The sequence below is a fragment of the Cricetulus griseus genome, assembly GCF_003668045.3.
Source record: "Cricetulus griseus strain 17A/GY chromosome 1 unlocalized genomic scaffold, alternate assembly CriGri-PICRH-1.0 chr1_0, whole genome shotgun sequence".
Classification (NCBI taxonomy): Eukaryota; Metazoa; Chordata; class Mammalia; order Rodentia; family Cricetidae; genus Cricetulus; species Cricetulus griseus.
In genome coordinates, this window is record NW_023276806.1 from 192,803,413 (window position 1) to 192,818,914 (window position 15,502).

Consider the following 15,502-nt stretch of genomic DNA (forward strand, 5'->3'; position numbering starts at 1 on the left):
CATTACAGATGGTTGTCAGCCACCATGTGATTGCTGGGAATTGAACTCAGGACCTATGGAAGAGCAGTCGGTGCTCTTAACCTCTGAGCCATCTCTCCAGCCCAACACAGAGACTTCCTATTAATATGAACTCTCAGCCTATAGCTTAGGCTTGTTCCTAACTAGATTTTATAACTTAAATTAACCAGTTTATATTAATCTACATTCTATCACGTGACATTACGTCTCTTTTATCTTGTACCTCCAGTTCCCTCTCCCTGTCTCCTGTGAGCCTAGATTCTCCTCCTCTTCCTGGAAATCCTGCCTATATATCCTGCCTCGCTATTGGCCATTTAGCAAATATATCTTCACACAGTGTATAGCTTCACAAATATTCCACAACAGGCTTCTCTCTCTCTCTCTCTCTCTCTCTCTCTCTCCATATCTCTCTTTCTCTGTCTGGGTTTTCAAGAAGGGTTTCTTTGTGTAGCCTTGGCTGTACTGGAACTCTCTCTGTGGACCAGGCTGGTCTCGAATTTACAGAGATCCAGTTGCCCTGCCTCCTGAGTGCCGGGATTAAAGGCATGTGCCACCACCACCCAGCTAGGAGCTGTACTCTTTTTTTTTTTTTTTTCTTTCAAGACAGGGCTTCTCTGTATAGCTTTAAGAGTCTGTCCTGGAACTTGCTCTGTAGACCACCAGGCTGGCCTGGAACTCACAGAGATTCACCTGCCTCTGCCTCCCCGAGTGCTGGGACTAAAGGCGTGTGCCACCACTGGCATGGTGGTGCATGGCGGCAGAGGCAGAGGCAGAGGGATAGCTCTATGAGTTCCAGGACAGCTTGGTCTAGAGGGTGAGTTCCAGGACAGCCAGACCCTCTCTCAAAACAAGACAAACAAACAACAACAAAACACCGCCCCCCAAATGATTCTCCTCCATTAAGCCACTACCAGTTGCTCACAGCTCCTTGGCTAGGGGTAGGACTTCATGTTTATCGTCCCTTTCCATGCTGAGCTCTGGTCTGGATTGAGCTTGTACAGGGCTTTTGCATGCTGTCACAACTTCGTGGGGGTTCATATGTGCAGCGGCCCTATTATGTCAGAGAGACAGTGTTTCCTTGTCCCTCACGGCTTCTGGCTCTCACAGTCTCTCTGTCCCCTCTTCCACAATGATCCCAGAGCCTTGAGGAGAGTGGGTGCTACGTACAGATGTTTTTCATTCAGGGCTCGTCATTGTGCAGTTTCTTATTCTCTGTATTCTCAACAGTGTGGGCCTCTGTGTTGATTACCACCGACTGCAAATAGAAGCTTCCTATACGATTTTATGTATGTACAGTATTTTCTACCCTCTCTTTCACTGTTTTTTTTTTTTTTTTTTTTTTTGAGACAGGGTCTCATGTAGCTCAAGTTGGTATTGAACTTGCCACACACTGATGGATAACCTTGAGTTCCTGACCCTCCTTTTTCCACCTTTCAAGTGCTGGGTTACACACATGCACCACTGTGGCCAACCACATGTCATTTTATAAACATCTTTTTACTTTGGCTGATGCCTTCACTATGATGTCGCATAGTACCCATGGTAATAGTGAGGACACTGGGAATTTTTTTTTCAAAAAGATTTATTTATTTATTTATTTATTATATATACAATGTTCTGCCTGCATGTACGCCTGCACTCTAGAAGAGGGCACCAAATCTTACTATAGATGGTTGAGAACCACTATGTGGTTGCCAGGAATTGAACTCAGATCCTCTGGAAGAGCAGCCAAGGCTCTTAATCTCTGAGCTATCTCTCCAGCCTCACGGCTGGTATGTTTTAAACAGAATGTTTTTTTTTTTTAATTCCCCTACTAAGTATAATATTTGCTATGACATGCTAGAAGGCTAATGAAGCCCACTAAAGTCCTTTATTCCAACTTTGTAAAAAATCGTATTTTAAGAATGGACTTGTACTGAAAGCTTTTTCTTTAACTGTTAGAAGTACATGTACTTTTCCCTTCCATCTATTGAAACAGTAAATTATACTACATTAATCTCCATAATGAGAAAGGAAGTTGAACAAGAGAAGGGGTATGAAAATGAGAGAGAGGATTATGCATTTCTTAAATGACTGGTAAAAAGTAGATGGCAAGGGTCTGGCAAGATGGCTGGGTTGTTAAGGACACATACTGCTTTTGTAGAGGATGAGAGTTTAGTTTCCAGCACTCGCAGGGCAGCTCCCACGGCTGTAACTGCAGCTCCAGAGGGATCCACACCTCTAGCCTCTGGGGGCACCTATACTAGGACGCACATATGCCCCTCCCCAAATACACATAATTTTTAAAAATCTTTTTCCTCCCCTTTTTCAAGACAGGGTTTCATTATGTAGCCCTGGCTGTCCTGAACTAGCTTTGTAGACCAGTCTGGCCTGGAACTCACAGAGATCCGCCTGCCTCTGCCTCCCGAGTGCTGGGATTAAAGGTGTGCGCCCTTACTGCCCAGCTTTTTTCTCTTCCACAGTTGCCAACCATCTCAGATCCATCCCCCACATAACATGCATGTGTGTCTATGTATACATATACACGTATAATGTATAAGTTGCTTTTTTTTTTTGAGACATGGTCTCACTGTGTAGTCTTGGCAGTCTGTGTAACCCAGGTTGGCTTTGAATTCACAAAGATCCACTGGCTTCTGCCTCTACTGCTGGGATTAAAGACACGTGTCACCCTCCACCCTTTCACACAGTAAACACACACACACACACACACACACACACACACACACACACACACACCACACACACACGCACACACGGAACACCCGTGTGGTCAAGCAATATTTTGATAAGATAAACAGAGTCAAGTCAGTCTTCCACGCTATTGCTCTATTGCCTCCTATGCCATTGGGAATAAATCTAAACTTCATCCAAATCTGAATCTTTTCTGGCTTCCTTCTGCTATGCCTCTGCATCCATTTGGTTGGTTAACTTTCCATTCCTGGAATATTCTAAAGATATCCCTACAAGGTCTTTGCATGGGTCATTTTTTTTAAAAAATGGCATCAGTGTTTCTAAACCTTTAAATCTCAGATTAAAGTAATCACTTTAGAAAAGCTTTCCCTTTTAACAAAATCCAGCCCAGGAGTTTTTAGCTTATACTTTATTCTTTTTCCCTATAAGTTAAGAATTCTCTAGTTATTTTATTTGTTGCCTCTCTCTCTTTTTGCTTTCAAATCCTAAAATAACCTTGCATACCAAAACCTATATCACAACCTTCAACACTCAAATACTGATTAAATGATCGAGACTAAAAATAGCAAGTAACGCCGGGCGTTGGTGGCGCATGCCTTTAATCCCAGCACTCGGAAGGCAGAGGCATGCGGATCTCTGTGAGGTCGAGGCCAGCCTGGTCTCCAGAGCGAGTGCTAGGATAGGCTCCAAAGCTACACAGAGAAACCCTGTCTCGAAAAACAAAAAAAAAAAAAAAAAAAAAAAAGCAAGTAACAATAAAAGACACAGTTAGTAGGGTTTGGGGAAAATTAAGATTCACAAATAATGTGACATTAGTGTTTATTAATATTGAAGTAATCTGATTTTTTGTTCAGTACTAGGGACCAAATTCAGCACCTTGAGAATGCTGAGAGATCAACACCACTGAGCTGCATTTCCCATTCTAGAACAATCATTTCTTAGCATGTAGTAAGGTTCATATCTGAAATTAAATCCCAAGAATGTGACTTGAAACATTGATTTATTTCAAATATCCACACGAGTAATTTACCAAAGTGCACACCACCATTCACAAACATGCACACACATACACAGTAAAAATTTAAAAACAAATTTACCAGGTTCCAGTGGGCAATCACTATGCCTCTGAAGTCCTTCAGCTTTCTTTTCACCTGAACTTGCCCTTCATCTCAGTCATCATCACCATCCCTTTCTTTCTCTCTTCATTCCTTTCTTTCTTTTTTTAACTTCATAAATAATTTTTTATTTTTTTGCAGATTTTTTTTATTTGAATTAGAAACAAGATTGTTTTGCATGACAATCCCAGTTCCCTCTCACATGTCCTTTCTGTTTCCCCTGGATGGTGAGGCCTTCCATAGGGTGTCATCAATGAGTCTATCATATCCTTTGGGATAGGGCCTAGGCCCATCCCCGTGTGTCTTGGCTCAGGGAGTATTCCTCTATGTGGAATGGGCTCCCAGCATTTCTGTTTTTTAAAAAAAGATTTGTTATGTATACAGTGTTCTGCCTGCATGCCTGAAGAGGGCACCAGATCTCATTACAGATGGTCGTGAGCCACCATGTGGTTGCTGGGAATTGAACGCAAGAGTAGTAGTAGCCAGTGCTTTTAACCTCTGAGCCACCTCTCCAGCCCCATTTCTTTCTTTCTTCTTCTTTCTCTCTCTCTCTCTCTTTCCCTCCCCTTCCTCGCTCCCCCCTTTTTCCTTCCTTCCTTCCCAAGGAGCCCCATCAATAAGGCCATTTAGTCCAGAAAAATCTGACGCATTGACGAGCATTCCTTCTTTTCCAGGTTATCAGTCTTGTTATTTCAATCTCAGAAAAAAAAAATATATATATATATATATCTTGAATTTGTTACCTTTTTTCTGTCTTTTTTTGCCACTACAATCAGAGTAACCATCTGGATGACTGAAATATTCTCTTAATTAGTTGTTTCAGTTCCATTTCGTGTCTTTCCCCAATCCATTCTCAAGACAGCAGAGTGATCTATTTTTGAAAATGTATAAACTGATTCATATACAGAATCATAAATCAATGCAGCAATTTCTGAAGAAAGATATGTTTCTCCCTCCCCCCCAGTCACAATCCTCTTAAGTAACTAACTACATAGTACATATTTGGTGTGTGAGGTTGTTTGAATGTAACTGGTCCACATGAGCTCATAGGGAGTGTCAGTATTAGGAGGTGTGGCTTTGTTGGAGTGGGTATGGTCTTGTTAGAGGTGTTAGTGAGGTTTCCTATGCTCAAGATACTGCCCAACATTTCGACTGACTTTCTGATCAAGATGTAGCCAGCAGTAAGTCTGCCTGCATACTGCCATGCTCCCCACCACGATGATAACGGACTGATAATGAACTGTAAGCCACCACGGCAATTAAATGTTTTCCTTTATAGGAATTGCTGTGGGCTGGGCGTTGGTGGCACACACCTTTAATCCCAGCATTCAGGAGGCAGAGGCAGGCGGATTGCTGTGAGTTCAAGGCCAGCCTGGTCTACAAAGCAAGTTCCAGGACAGCCAAGGCTACACAGAGAAACCCTGTCTCAAAATAACAACAGAAGAGCCCAAACCAACCAAACAAACAAAAGAGTTGCAGTGATCATAGTGTCTCTTCACAGCAGTAGAAACCCCAACTAAGACAATGTGTATGGATCCTGAGATCATCTTTAGAACAATCATGTTTATGGAAATATTGATAATTTTATTATATATTACTTTTTATATATTATACATATTACTTTTTGTTATATATTACTATATATAACTTTTTTATACTTTACCATTTAGCTAAGTCCCCAGACTTTAACTTTGATTTTTACTTTGAGACAAGCTCTCATAGCACTATGCCCAAAAGTGTGATTCTTTTTAATGTTTTAATTTTTATTTTTTAGATTATTTTTTTTTTTGATTCTTTTAAATTTTTTAACTTTTTTTTTTTTTTAAGCAATTTCATATGCCTATAACATAAGTTTGGGTCATTTTCATCTGCCCATTAACCTCTTTCATCTCTCTTGTACACTAACTGAAAGCCCTTCTGCCCCCTGCCTTTTTTTTTTTCTAATTATTTTTGACACAAGGTCTCATTCACAATGTAATCCTGGCTGGCTTGGAACTTGCTCCAAGTCCAGGCTGGCTTTGAACTCACAGAGCCCACAGAGATCAGCTTGCCTCTGCCTTCTGAGTGCAGGGCTTAAAGGTGTGAGCTACAACAACTAACCTTAGATCTCTTCTTTCTCCAAAGAAGTGACCCTGGGCTTGGCACAGGCAGGTGATTCTCACGATATGTCCTTATTGTGAACAGTTCTTGCCAAGTCTAACTTTCTTTTCTTTTCTTTCTTTTTTTTTAAAAGAGTTTATCTATTTATTATGTATACAACATTCTGCTTCCATGTATACCTGCACGCCAGAAGAGGGCACCAGATCTTATAACAGATGGTTGTGAGTCACCATGTGGTTGCTGGGAATTGAACTCAGGACCTCTGGAAGAACAGTCAGTGTTCTTAACCTCTGAGCCATCTCTCCAGCTGGAGTCTAACTTTCAATAACGGAAAAACTTGGTGGGGCATGGCAGCACATGCCTGCAATTCAAGTATTCAGGAGGCTGATGCAGGAAAATAATCTTTAAGTTTACGGTCAGCCTGAGTTACATGAGGAGATACTGTCTAAAGTTAAATAAACAAAACAAAACACAAAAAACCTTATTTGTTCATCTTGCTATTTTGCTTATCCAGTGTAGAATTATATATATATCATTATGTATAAATGATCAGATTTAAAAAAAATATGAAAAAAAAAGAAAAATGTGTCACATATATGGAATATTTAGAGATTTAAGTACCCGAAGATGAATGCAAATTGTTTTCCAAAGTTATTTTCAGGTAATCATTTTATATGATTTTTGTAACTTCAATTCAATTAAGTGTGAGTTTATTACCACTGATTCTTCACTAAAATTATTGACTCTACCTTGAGTGAAAGTGGAACCATAGAAAAATAATTAAAAAAAAAGTGAAATGAGAAAAATGATTTAAAAAAAGTGAAATGAGGGCTTTTTCACTAAGGGATCTCAGATTTTAAAACGTGAGTTTCTTTCCCTACTCTTCCCTTTTCCGTTTTTAATCCTCCCCTCGCGCCTTTTGCTTTCGGGCCTCAAGTGTGCCAGACCGCACTACCACTGTGGTACACCCTACACAGGTATTTTAATGCTGGATTCGAAATTTTGTTTCCTTCCACTTCTCCAAACCCCAGCACGTGCACAGGCGCCGGGACGGGGACGGGAGATCGGTGGCCCTGCTCACTGCAGTTCCCAGCCTGCGGCCCAGGGCTGGGTGCCGAGGAGGTGTCAGCATTTGTAGGACTGGGTGAAGAAGAATATACTCGCCATAAACAGAACCGACCGCCCCGGGACAGGCAGCCAGGCGAGCGCAGCCAAGCGCGGGCCTTGGCTGTTTAGGATCTGCTACTCCGGCGCCGGATCGGGCTGAGGTTTTGCATCGGGCTCTCCGGGCGGCGTGTGTTCGTGCACGGCTGGGCGGGCTGGGCCAGCCGCTCGCACCGGCGGCACGCGCTGTCCCCGCGCACCTGGCACTCCGGGGGATCTCCTCCCTGGAGGTCTTGCCGTAAGGACGAGCTGCAAAGACCGGGAGACCGAGGACGCTCACTCTTCCCCGGGAGCATCCAAGCCTCTGTGCGGTTCAAATCCCGCGCCCTCGCAACCCTCGACCCCATTCCTCCTCCCCCTCCCCAGCGCCCCGGCCCGATGCTACCTCTCTGCGAAGGGCGGGGCGGATAACACCCATCCCCGCTCCCCGCAAACCCTCAGCTAAGTGTCTCGGAGCTCTGGCTTGCTTCCTGCATCTCAGCAAACGCTAATGAAAACCGCCGACCACATGACACAGCAGCCGCACACGAGGGCAGAGGAGGAAGCAAAACAAGAAGAAAGCCGGCGCTCCAGCAGCCACGTGAGGCGAGGAACTCCCGAGCGCCCGCTCCACGGATGACTTCAATTCCCGGCCTGCCTCGGGGCGGCCGTCCTCCGGGGACTACAACTCCCAGGGTGCAGCGGACCAGCCCGCCGCAACCTCCCACTCGGCCGCCTGCCGCTCGTCCCGCCCCTCCCCCGCCCCGCCCAGCCCGCTCGGCATGCGCCTGCGCACCGGAGGCCGGAGGAGTCTTACCCTAATGTAAGATGGTGGCCCGTCTAGCTGTGGAACCCACCGAAAGCTGAGAGTCTCTCTCAGCCGTAAAGGTCGGACTCGCTGAAGCAGTCAGGCCCGCTTCTGAAGAGTTATTTCGCCGGCTCTCGTTCATTGGTCTCCTGTGAGGACGCGGCAGCGCGTGGAGTCGGCGAAGGGAAAAGCGAGGCAAGGCAGGCGGGTGAGTGTCTGCGGGGCTGGGCTTAGGGGAAGCCCGGGGCTGACCGGCTACGAGAGAGCGGAGGCTTCGCCGGGACTGTGCAGGCCGCACCCCCCTTTCTCCCCATCCCCCGCCTCGTCTTCACCCTCCTCCTCCTCCTCCACCTCCTCCTCCTCCTCCTCCCCCGGCTCCCTCCTCCTCCTCCTCCTCTTCCTCCCTCTCCCCTCTACGCCACAGCAGTTACCACCAGGAAAAGGCTGCCGGGCTGGAGGCAGCGCGGCGGCGAGCGCCGGCTCTCTCCTCAGAGAATTTCTTCAATTGGGGAGCCAAGAGGGCTTCTTATCGCCAGCTTTGCCCCGCATTTTTTCCGGCAACAGTACCCTTAGGTCTCAGTCCTCCTTGTTTCTCCAGTCCCCTTTCCCCTCTGACGTGCTTTCCAGCTGGCCCTGGTCTCCGAAGCCAGAACCATCCTCACTTCTACTCCGACCGGTGCTGCTGTTGCTTATTGCCCACCCGCCCTCTTTGGTGCTTGGGGTTTTTTGCCCCCCCTTTTTTTCTTTTGCCCCTCTCCACTGCCTCTGCCCTCCTCCAGTGCTTGCAGTCATGCAGTCAGCCCCCGGTCTGTCTGCCAGACCCGGCTGATTCCGAGGTGCAATCAGTCTCCTTTAGCCACATCAGTCATCCAAAAGCCTCCCCGTGAGTATCTAAATTATGTTGCTGCCCGGTTGCTTCGGTGTAACCCACCTGTTTCTCAGCCTTCTTGAGTAGAGTCGATTCCTTTCCTCTTTCCAATACAGATTCTTTCAACACACACTTCCAGAAAAGGGGAGATGCCTCTTGTTGTTCCTTGAAAAGTAGAGGAAGTTGGGAAGTGAATGAAGTGAGGTGAGGTAGGGTACTGGATCTTTCTTCAGGCTACCCAGGAATTTTTTTTTTTGCATCGTGTGATCTTTTTGTTGCTCATTCACTCTGTTGGACCATGGCTTTTTACTCTCTCTCTCTCTCTCTCTCTCTCTCTCTCTCTCTCTCTCTCTCTCTCTCTCTCTCTCTCTCTTATTTTCGACCTTCTCCATGCCACTCAGCATTCTCCTGAATTGCCTTTCCTCAGGACACTTGATTTGGACGCTGATTATACCCATAAAGAACAGCTTAGCATTTCAAAACAAGATGAATCTGGCTCTCACGAGCGAGAGCAAACACACACACACACACACTCTATGCAAATACAAATGGTATTTTGATCATATGTGTGTTACGGATTCCTTTTATATTGAGAATAGATTATTAGCCACATCATAATGATGTTTAGGTTAATTGATAACATTTATTTGTGATTTGGGTGGAGATTTCCTGGCTAGTGTAAGATTGACCTTTTTTTTTTTTCTCTTTTGATCTGGGAAGTTCCCTCTTTTGACATTTTTAGGATAGGAGTTATCTGAATAAGTTGTGTGGAAAAATATATTGGGTATGTATGCAAAAGAGAAGTTGATATTTTGGGGTAAACTTAAATTCATTTTTTTCCCCATAGAAAAGAAGGGGCTGAGAGAAGTCAAAAAGCTGTGCATATACAGTGGCACTTAGCTGTTGTCACCTATAGTAAGAACTAGAAACCCAAGGGCATGGTTTAGTGAAAGCACAATTGAAATGTACTTGTTTTCATAAAGAAAAGTCAGAGCCATTGCTATAATGCACCCCAGTGAAATAAAGAATTGCCAGAAAAGCAAATAGGGTTATGTAGGTCAGATACACACATGTCAAATTTGAACATAACACATATATATTATATATACATTAATATATATGCAATCTAGATAGTGGTGACGCACACCTTTAATCCCAGCACCCAGGAGGCAGAAGCAGGTGGATCTCTGTGAGTTCAAGGTCAGCTTGTTCTACAGAGCAAGTTCCAGAACAGCCAGGCCTACACAGAAACGTTGTGTAGAAAAAGTGTTTGTTTTGCAAACATATATGTTTGTTTTGTATGTGTATGTATATATATATATATATATATATATAATATATATATATATATATATTATATATATATAAAATATTTAAAGTCACAGTAACAGCCTTGATGCAGTTTGTCTCTTATTGGGAAAACAGTAAAAAACACTTTACATGTAAATACAAAAGTGTCCTCTAGACACTTTTGCACATTACCAGGTTATTGCTTTACATATTTTACCTATAACATTTGAGTATTCTTGTATTTGATATTACATTCTGTTATTGTGAAACAGTCTTTAAAAATGTAAACTAAGGTTAGAAAAGCTGTTCCTAAAGCTTACTTCTTTCAGCCGGGCAGTGGTGGCTCATGCCTTTAATCGAAGCACTGGGGAGGCAGAGGCAGGCCGATTTCTGTGAGTTCAAGGCCAGCCTGGTCTACAGAACTACACAGAGAAATCCCGTCTGGAAAAACAAAAAGCTTGCTCCTTTCTTCTCTCTCTCTCTCTCTCTTTTTTTTTTTTTTCCTCCTTTTCATTTTTAGGCATGGTCTTTGTGTAGCTCTGACCTGGAATAAGCAATATAGATCAGGCTGGTCTTGAACTTGTATTGATCTTCCTGCCTCTTCCTCCTGAGTGCTAGGTGTGCCCTCCTATGCCTGGCCTACCCCCCCCCCCTTTAGCCATTTAAGCCCCTATTTGGCAAAATTGAATAAATCCCTATTCTTCTGAGAATTGGAAGCAATTTTATATAGCAAACCTTGTCTTTCCTTGAAGTTAAAAAAGAAAACTTTTCATTTAGTTTATCAATAACTTGTCTTCAACTCCAAGTAAAAAATAGATGCTGGTAGAAAGCTTCCACTTTGAACAATCTTGTCTAGATACTCTTGGCAGTCATACTTGGCTGAATTGTAAGCAGTATGTTCTGAGGAGAGGACTGTTTGTCTGATAGAAGGGGTGAGTGAGTTTTTAATACATCTTTTCTTTTGTAAGGTATTTGGCTCACTCAGTTTCTTAAGTCATTTTTGTCTCCTCTGAGGTTATCAAATTCTTGCTTCTAGCCTTTTGAAATAAAAGTGAATTTATTTGAGATCTTTAGGATGTCTAGAGAAGATGTAAAAGTTCTTTGACAAATTGATAGGAAGTAAGTTGAATTTTATAAATATTCTTGTGTTTTTATTTGTAACATTTTCAGCATGGCAGTTTTATACTTAATGATTTCCTTTGATAGTTTTGAATTCTTTCTGCCAAGTTGAATAGTTGAAGTCTTCAAATGAATAGTTTGTTTGTATAAGATTTTTAAACGTGAGTTACTTAAAGTTGGCTTACTGTATAATTTTTCAGAAAGTTGCATAGATAAACCTTTAATTTGATTGGGATGAAAGATACAATCAAACAGCAAAATACAAAATAGAATTCTTTTGTGACATTTGTTGACTTCATTTAAATGGAAATGCTAGAGATAACTTGCACCCCATTACTTTGTTTTTGTTGTTCTGAAATGAGGTTTTAATGGTGTCGCTCAGGCTGTCCTGGAGCTGACTATGTAGGCTAAGCTGCCTTCAGGAGAACCATCCTGCTTCAGCTTCCTTAGACTGGAAATAGAGGTGTGAGCTACCCATGTAACCAGTCCTGGGTGAGCACAGAGCATTTTGTGGCACTAGGCTGGAATGTGGAGCCTCCTGCATGCTAGACAGTAGCTTTCAGGGGGGTTTATTGTAAAAAGGGTTTTTTTTTTTTTGTCTTTTTGTCGTCCGTCCCCCCCCTCCCCCCCAGACAGGGGGTTTCTCTGTGGCTTTAGAGCCTATCCTGGAACTAGCTGTTGTAGACCAGGCTGGTCTCGAACTCACATAGATCCGCCTGCCTCTGCCTCCCGAGTGCTGGGATTAAAGGCGTGTGCCACCACCACCCGGCTGACTTTGTGTCTTAAGAGAATGAAAAACAGTTTATTTAAGCAGTTTGATTTTAGAAGCTTTTTTTTCCTTCCTCTTTACTCCCTGTTTTAAGATGAAGCTGCACTCTTCATTTTAATGATTTTTCTATGTGACTGCAAGTAATACTTGATTGAACTGTTACTGTTTTTGTAGAATGTGAGATAGGTTTAATTTTTGAAAGCTTCAGTCTCTGCTGAAAATTCAAATAGTTCTGTCACTACCTATATTATTGCCTTGACGTTTTGTGAAGGAAGTTATAGTGAACTAAGTTGGTTTTGAAACAAAAACAGTAGGGAAATAGGTTATACAGGTTTTTGCCGATCTAGAAACAGAATAACTAGAATGTACTACATACATTTCCCAAAGGATTTCTTAATCTAAATGGAACTTGTAAATGGTTTTCATCCCACCGGAATAGCATGTATCAGATGAAACTTAGTAACACATTCTAAGATTTTATAAACTTTCTGTTCCCTCAGAGTTATTAGGAAAAGTCTACAAATACCCATTCTTGAAAAGAAAGTTGTTGTAATCCTGGCAACTTAAAGACATAATGTATTTTTTTCTTCAAAAATTGAGACTGCATGAATTAATGATAGTGTAATCTACTTCTTTGATCAAGTTGTGGGTATTTACACATTTTATTTCAAAATATTAATCTCATTTTTTTAACTTTAAAGTTTTTAAAAAAATTTTTTTTTTTTTGAAACAGGGTTTCTCTGTGTAACAGCTCTGGCTGTCCTACAACTCATTCAGTATACCAGACTGGTCTCAAACTGACAGAGATTCACCTGCCTTTGCCTCAAGAGTGTTGGGGTTAAAGGCTTTCACCATTAAAGGCCCCACCCATTTTGTAGACTTCTTTAGTTGAAAGATTGTGTGATAAAATGCCAGCTTTCCCAAATGTAGTAATCTAATGGGGTCTCCCACATTATTCTTTCATAATAAAAAAAATGGCTGTCTTTCTGTGTGTGCATTTGTCTGTTCACACAGATTCATGTGTGTAGGTATGCCAACAGCTTCATGTGTCAACTTTAGGAATGGGAACAGAGTTTCTCATTGACCTGAAACTCACCAAATAGGCTAGATTGGCTGGCTTCCAACTCACAGAGATCCGCCTGCCTCTGCTTCCACCTCCGGAGTGCTGGGATTAAAGGCATTGCATGTTTTTTTTTTTTTTTTTTTTTTTTTTTTTTTTTTTTTTTTTTTTTTTTTTGTCAGAAGAGGAAAGCCTAAAATAAAAGATATATGAGTATAAGGCAGTCTGAAATGATTTTCTTTTTTGTCTCAGTGTATTTGTGAGGATGGCTCCTTTATTAAGCTGTTTATATAGGAAGATTTCTCTCTCTCAAGGTTTACTTGTACTAAATGATAGATAGGTAGTTGATGTACTTACTATTACTAGGTGTGCCTTACTATTTGAATAGCATATGTATTAGATATCTCTTCAGAAACATATTGTTTGATATGGTCACTAAATATCTCATCTATTAAGTTAAGCAGTTATGGAATAGAATTAGGAATCAAAATGGTCAAGTTGACTGTGCGCAAAACCAGTGTGTATAAACAAAGCTCAAATATCCAGTGTAGTGGTACATACCTTTAGTCCCAGAATTTGGGAGGCAGAGAAGCAGGCAGACCTCTGAGTTTGAGACCAGCCTGGTCTACATAGTGAGTTCCAGGACAGCCAACACAGTGAGACCCTGTTTCAAAACAAAGCAAAGCAAAGCAACAGCAACAACAAACAGGTGGAGGGGGGAAAAACCCCAAACCAAACTTCAGAAACCCAATGTAACTGGAGCAAAGAATACCATTACTTAAAAATAGTAGGTGTTGTATTACTGTTTGTAGAAGGGATTAGCAAGTGATGTAGAAAAAACAGTGATTGAATCTGAATGGTAGCTATATATTGACATATCCAAGGGGTGGAAAATTCTTAAACAGTAGCAGATACATTGTCACTAAGCCACATATCTGGAAATTCTTAAGCATGTTTTTCTGTCTCTCAATAAGATGTTATTTTCTGATAATGGAGGAACCTATTTAGTTGGTTCCCTGTTTGGACATCAGATGTGTTTAGATTGTGAACTTAGTGAGTTGACATTGGCTGTCTTAGGTTATTGAACCTTGGTTGCAACAGCTTTTTCTCCATTTAAAAAAATTTAAAACTGCTGATTTCTGTATTTTACTTGATGTTCTGATTTTTTTCATCAGTTGTTTAGACCACTTGTGGATTGGCCAACATTGATAAAAATGTGTAATATAGATAGTAATGCATTGGTGGTAAGTTTAATTTTGCTTTTCATGGAAATTTCTTATATTTTGATGGCATATCCCCCCAATTTACTTTCAGTAACTTGCAGAAAAGAATATAGATGCTGCAAGTTCCCTGTCAGATTGGATCTTTCCAGAAACCTTTCTTTTACTGTCAGTGGAGATCTAGATATTTGTTGGGTAAAGAAGTTAATTACAATGTAGGCCTAGTGGTACAGGTCTGTAATCCTAGCTACTTTGGAGTGAGGTAGTTTGATCATGAATTCACACACACACACACACACACACACACACACACACCAGTAATTATGGCTTGGCATGGTTGTATAGACCTCTAATGTTAATACTTGGAGACTGATTTGGGCTTGTATAGTGAGACCTTGTTTCAAAAAACAAAACAAAACCTTTTTTTTTTTTTGTCCCAGGTTAATATTGATGCACCAATGATCCACAATAACAGTACCCACCCAAGAAAAGATATTATTATGTGTTTTGTGTATCTTATTTAAAATGATGTTACAGACAGTGTTGTTATTTTTTTAATGGGAGGTGGGGAGCTGGAATTTGAATTTAGAGCTTATATGTGCTAGGGAAGCATTCTAACACTCAGCTATATTCCCAGCCCAAATCCTTTTTAAAATAAAAAAATGAAATTTTGTGAAAAAATTTCAACAAATAGGAAGTAATAAATGAGCTCTGATGTAGCTGTCCCTGAGCCTCAAAGATAATCAGCTCTCAGTTTGTTTCCATCTCTCAAAGATGATCAGCTCAGTTTGGTTCCGTCTCTGCCCCACTTGATTTACCCTGCTCCCTAGTCCTCTTCACACTGCACCACCTTGAGTCAACTCCTAGTTGTCACATTATTTTCTTTTGTACTAGAACTCTTTTTACATAATGAAATACTTTGAATTTGGTTTGGTTTATCTTGACAAGAATACTTTGTAATAGTATAACCAGCCCTGTCCAGAGCAGTATTCAAATAATGTATATCATACATAAATTTAAGTCCATTGTCTTCACTTCAGTGTTGTAGGAGTGAGGCTTCATGAAGAAAGTAGGACTTAAGAATATGAACTCTGTGTGTTTTCAGAGCATCTCCAAAAGAACGTTCCATACATTCCATGTGGGGACTAGCATGATGGGGGGGGAACGCAAGAAGTCTGATTTTTCTGAAAGAAAAGGTTAACTTGGTTTGTAACAGATTATTTTATGTAAGTAAGGTAGAGTTGGTTTATGAAGTACATGTTTAGAATCAGGAAGAATTCAATCTGCAAAGCAGTTAAGCA

At 41.6% G+C, this 15,502-nt stretch overlaps 1 protein-coding gene across 7 annotated transcripts in view; it reads left to right on the top strand.

The window, feature by feature from the left end:
• The first annotated feature begins 7,850 nt into the window (after nt 1–7,850).
• Nucleotides 7,851–15,502, top strand: part of Cnot4 (CCR4-NOT transcription complex subunit 4) — a 104,241-nt gene continuing 96,589 nt past the window's right edge. For 3 of the 7 annotated variants that reach the window (XM_027391449.2, XM_027391451.2, XM_027391452.2), the window contains exon 1: nt 7,852–8,083. The gene's annotated coding sequence lies outside the window, so the exon portion shown is untranslated. Of the gene's footprint in view, nt 8,084–15,502 lie in introns of all 7 variants that reach the window. The other 4 variants (XM_027391447.2, XM_027391450.2, XM_027391453.2 and 1 more) reach the window with 2 other exon arrangements.